Below are 6136 nucleotides of genomic sequence, written 5' to 3' on the forward strand. Positions count from 1 at the left end.
CCCCACCTTAAGGGAGCCGTATCCTCCTATTCTGTGGTGTTTAAGCTGAGACACGCGGACTCTCGGGGATGCCGGGCTGGATGGGAATGAGTCCGGAGGTGTAAATAAAGCTCCATCCTGTCCCGACGTAGCCCTCCGACTAGAGGCTGCGGGGCAAGGGAACTTGAGAGCTGCCGTCTGTAGGAGAGGCTGGGGCCGAAGACCCGCCTGCTCAGCGGACGGGGGCGGGGAGGGCTCCGGGAGCCCTGACCCGCTAGGGCGGTTGAGGAGGGGCTTGTGGGCCTCGAATCGTGGAGGTCCACTCTCTTTTGTAGGTACGAGCCTGCAGAAGCTGTAATTCATTGGCAGTCATGGGCATGTCACTGACATTTCTGCGGCGACACAATTCGGCCTGCAACCTGCTTCACCCCAAAGAAGGGCGGGGATTGGGGAGGGTGGAGTCTATCCTTCGCCAGAAGAGGGCGCCGTGAAGATCCCCGCCCTCTCCCTCCGGCTTGGTCGTCGCGGAGCAAACCGTGTGTGCTTTAAGGGCGGAGACGTCGGAAGAAGATGCCTTTCCTTGCCCTTTTGGGTGCATGTGGCTTATATCTCTATTAGTGTCTGCCCGTTGGTGAGAGGGAGGGCCTTGCCGCGCAGCTATGGTCAGCTAATCCCAGGGCCCTGCCCAGAAATTTGGTGGTGCAGACGCTCAATAAAAGTTACAAGATTGATAATGTTAACGCCACCAGGGTACATGCAATGTGTGCTCTAGGCAAGTGTTTGAGGCCACCCTTTTAATCTTTACCCACTGCTTAACTCTGGAGTTTTCCTAAATGTTATTGAAATCTGAGCCTTTTGAAATGCTGCCTTCGCTGCAGACCTTTACTAATTACCCTAACCCACAGGGTTGATCTGGGTCTTCTCCGGATGAATGACTTTTATTTGGCACATACTCATCATGACACTCACTGTTAACTTTACATGTTCATTTGTCTTTCAACAAATGCTTATGGAGTGCCCATACCTACACTGCGAGGTGCTGGGGATACGGCAGAGAACAAGCTGGAAGGTCTTGCCCTCAGGAGAGTGACAGTGTGACTTGTTATGCAGAGGAAGTAGGGGCTCTGAATATATACATCCCAGGCCTAACCTAATCCAGGGGTTAACCAGATTAAGGGTGCTTTGTTTTACTTTGTAACTCCCACAGGCAGGGCCTGGTACAATCTCTGGACAGTATAAAAAGCACACAGTTTACCTATCTGGTCACTGGTTTACATTGTCAAAACTCATCACAACGTACATTTAATGTTTGTACATTTTATGTAAATTATACCTAAATAAGGTTGATAAAAACAAAGATCTGTGAAGGTAGGTGGCATTCATTTGCTACCTGAACACCACAACCACACAGAGGGAGATATAATCCCATTTTACAAAGGAGACTCAGCCTTAGATGGATAAGGTTAACAGCAAGTAAGCAGCAAAGCCAGAATCCACATCTAGGACTGTCTGGCTCTGGAGTGGAGGCTTGTACTTCGTCACGAGGCGGGTCCAAGGCTGGCATAGAGGTGCCTTTATCCTAAGTAGAAAAAAAGAGACCTGAATGGTAGCCTGTTAGGGCAACTGGTTTAGAAAAAGTCCCACGTTCCTTCAGTACAGTCAGCCCTATGATGGGGTGAAAGTCTTGGTGATTAGAGGTTGGGCTGCATTTCGGCCTCCACCTGCCGTTCCATTCAGCTGGCCGTTCCATTCTTGAACACAACTATAGTAGCATCCTAATCCAGGTATTTCGTGAGTTTATGTGTGCACCAAGTACTGTCTCTGTCACCAGAACAAGAAATGTCATTATATAAATACATAACTTTTTTTGTATTATACATGGGTGCTCACCAGTTACTAAATTTATAATAGCTTTTATTATTTTTTAATGGATATTCATTTAGTTACTATTATGGTACGATAATGTGGAAATTTGTGACGTTTTTCAGTGTTAAAAGAGGGCTTTCAAAAGTTGAGTACAACTCTACTTAGTATGTTGCCAAGACAGTACTGTACCTGGATTATGATTTATGGGTCCATTAGAAAAGGAAAAGACTTGGATGGAAATTAAGATTGCTGTCAGGAGTGGGAAGAACTAGACAGTGGATGGCCGTGTCATTTTTAAAATCAGGAAATGCAGGTGTAGTGGATGCTATGGTGTGCCACCTTTCAGGACTGAGACACTCACTCCCATAGCTGCTTTGAGTGTCAACAGCTGACAGCTCCCAGCTGAGTCCTCTCTAGCAACTGTCCTCAGCCAAACACAGCCACTTTGCCCAAAGTCACTCTTCCTCCTTGGGGCAGTCCACCTCCAAGGACAAATCTAGGAGAGTTATAAAGGCTAAGCCATTTCGCCTTATGTGGCACAACTCATGGATTGTCCCAGATCTCTGTGCACTTGCATCACAGTACAACCTCTGCCCAGTCCTGCTTCCCTGACCCCTCTCAGGTGTTGGTCTCTAGAGTACCACTTCATTAAAAACCTACATGCGAATCTCAAAATCTCAGAATCTGTTTTCCTAAGGAATTCAACCCATATGGTTGCTACAAAAAGTAGGCGTAGAAAAAGATTCTAAGACGAAATTTTGAAGTTGGATCACCTACCAGCCTTCTGGTAATGAGAACCCCATCTCCGGTGACAGTGGGGACTGATAGCCCCTGGAATGGTATGGCAAAATGGGATGCCAGTGGAAGGGAATGTACTAACAGATGCAAAATCCCAGATGTTTTAGGGAGTGGAAGGGAATGTACTAACAGATGCAAAATCCCAGATGTTTTAGGGAAAAGCAATTATAAGAACTTTGGAGTTGGATGGCCACTGGGGGAGGCGGGGCTCGTTAATTTATTAAATGAAAGACTGACAGTGATTAATTGCCAATTTCAGCCCAAGTGTGAAAGCCAGAGGATCTATTTGACAGCTTATAAAATGATTCACATATCCTGCAGCCAGAGGGCAAAAAAATCTGGGGCTGGACCAAAAAACTAAATTTTAGGAGTATCAGAGTTCCAGAGAAGTTTAAATTCTCAGCCTCACCAAGTCTGCCACACTAAGGTCAAGGCCCTGACTGGGAGAAAAATGGGATGCTGATACCTGAAATGAAGTCACCTGGGTTGATGTATTTGAAAATCTTAAATTTCCCTATTTCCCTGAATGTTTTTGATCTACAGAAGTAGCTCCTTCTTCCCTGTTAGAGGCTGATGCTAGGCTCTTGGGGATGTATGTATATGCTTGATGACGTAGAGGCTTCCGCCTTGTACACGTCTGCCCTTACCCCCAACCATCTATTCCACTTTCCACTCGCAACCACCAGAATGATAGCCAGGATTAAGTCACAAGGTAGCCCACCTGGGGAAATGCTGTGATGGCTCAAGGTAGAAGAGGACTATATGGAAGAGCTGCAGGACTGCAGCGTGAACTGGCAAAGCAGGAGAGCATATATGGGACTGCGCTGGATGAAGAGGAACAGAATACACAGTTGGAAAAGGGGGATAAACCTACAACACAGGATTTAATAGCTTGGCAAAGGCCCCAGGTAATAGTATTTGGTGGGCCCTTGGAAGCTTGGAAAAAGAAGTAGCCCACACTAAATAGGTAGAAATGCCAGAACTACAGTGGTAAACACTGGCGGAAGAAGTCAAAAGACTCACAGAAGTAGGATATACTACGTAAGGCCAAAAAACCACTAGCCAGCTCAGTTCTTGGGATACAGTGTTCTTGTCCAAAGCGATAAGGATCGTGCTGATGAGGAGGCCTCCAGCTCAGTGGTGGGCTGTCCTCTGTAGGCCAAGGCTGCTGGTAGCAGATGCTGGGACAGAGCAGGATTTTCTGATAGCAATGGAGACAACAGACTTCCAAAATAACAGAGGCCAGATGGCAATGCTTAACTCTCAAAAACAAGATAGGTGCAATTGTCATCATGAGTGGCGAGGTCAGAGGCAGTCACGGAGGTCTGACTCACAGAGAGCTCGGGAGGTGGTTGATACAGCACCACATCCCAAAGGACATGACAGATGGGCAGCAAATGAGACTATTGCTCAGTCTATACAACCAAAGCAAGGAGGCTGAATGCAGCCACGATAATAAAAAGTCATGATCACTTTCTAAGTTTCCAGACCTGAGCCAGTTCTCTGACCCAAATTCCACTGACTGATGGAGAAAATAGGTCCTTATGAATCATGGCATGCATGTAACTGAGCGGGACCGTATGAGGCCTTCCCAGAATAGACCCCCACTCGTGTCCTCCGCCTGCGTTTTGCCTGCAGAAAAACTTTAGTTAAAGAATAAATTTAATCAGAGAAGTGAGGAAATGCAGAAAGGAAGGAAAACAGTCAAGCAAGACAAAATAATAATACGTTAGCCATTAAACAAAGTCAAGGACCTTTAGTTCTTCCTTAAGGACTATAGATAATATTCTGAGCCATGTCCTTTGAGCTGTTTTGCAGATACTGAAACCCCTATCAGGTGGAAGAAGTTAACTGTATGCTGCCCACAAGCATGTAGACCCCACACCGGTTGGAGAGACGTTGACGTTGACTCCCAAATACTTCACCTCCAACCAATCAGCAGAATGTCCACGAGCTGATCACGCCCTGCTTCTTGAACACTATGAGACTCCTCACTATCCCCTCCAGGGTGGGACACACAGTTCTGAGGGCATTAGTCCATTGTGGCCCCCTTTGCCTGGCAAAGCAATAAAGCTATTTCTTTCTACTTCACCCAAAACTCTGTCTCCGAGATTTGATACACCACTTGCGTACGGAGGCCGAATTTCAGCAACCTGAGTAGAGATTTCTTCAGTCCTTGCCCAAAGCCATTTATTCATGAGACTATACACTGGGGGGGGGGAGGGGGGGGGAAGAAGGATACAAAATCCTTTCAAGGACAGTTGGATACAAGGTGTGAGTTGAGGAATGCAGGGACCCAAAGCATCCTCATAACTCGCTTGTTGGAATGGGTGGATAAGGGGTCAGGTAGTAAATGGAGTTTGGACTCAGGTCTGGCTCATGGTAGGTCACTGGCTCCACGGACTCACTCACTGATCATTTCCTTGGTTCTCAAAGGAATAACTGGACTAGCCATACTTAGGTACTGGCAATAACCACATTGGTTCCTTGTCCTGTGCAGTACGGGCTAGTAGCGAAAACCAAGTAGAAGCCTTTGAAATCCCCTTACCCTCCCCAGCCAAGATGGTAAATCAAAAACAATACCATATGAAGTATATGGCTAATATAAGTGCCACCCCACTCCCACTTAAACACCAGAGTCGGCAGGAGTGGTGGTTCTCATCACACACCTTTTCTATTCATCAGTATGGCCGCTATAAAAACTAGATATATCCTGGAGGATAGCAGTGGGTTACCATAAAGTCAACCAAGTAGTAGTCTCCCAATTACAGCTGTGAGCTAGATATGGTATCTTTGCTAGATCAGGTTAAAATGGCCTTAAATATATAGCATATGGCCATCAGTCTGATAAATGTATTATTTTCCATCCTTATCAGAGGACCGAAGCAGTCCACATCCTCATAGGACAGGACACAGTATCAACTCACAGTGTTGCCTGGAAGCTAAATCTGCCCTTTGCCCTAATATAGTCTTAAGGACCTGGGCCATCTGGACACTCTGCAGAAGATCACATTGTTTACTATATTAAATGGTCAAATGAGTAAGAAGTGACAAATGCATTGGAAGACTGGATAAGACACGTGCATTCCGGAGGGCAGAATAAAGACTAGATGAAGATTCAGGGGTCACTACTTCAGTGAAGTTTTTAGAGATCCAGTGGTTTGGGGGGAGCTGGAACATATCCTCCCATCTCCACTGCATTAGGACAAATCATTATCTCATATCTCACACAACTAAGAAGAAAGCACGATGCCTGGCAGACCTTCTGGATTCTGGAGGCAGCATGTTCCATATTTAGAAATACTGCTCTCACTTATTTCCTTAGTGACAAGGAAAACTGCCAACAGGAACGGGTTGTGTAGCAGATCTAGGCTGAGGTGCAAGCATCCCTGCTCCTGGGGAATACAACCAGTGGGCTACACAACCAGGTAGACTCTATGGGATTAGAGTTATCTGGGGTGAGAAAAGATGCCACGTGGAGGAGAGCAGAATC

The sequence above is a fragment of the Tursiops truncatus genome, chromosome 4 (genome assembly GCF_011762595.2).
Source record: "Tursiops truncatus isolate mTurTru1 chromosome 4, mTurTru1.mat.Y, whole genome shotgun sequence".
In the NCBI taxonomy this organism is placed as follows: Eukaryota; Metazoa; Chordata; class Mammalia; order Artiodactyla; family Delphinidae; genus Tursiops; species Tursiops truncatus.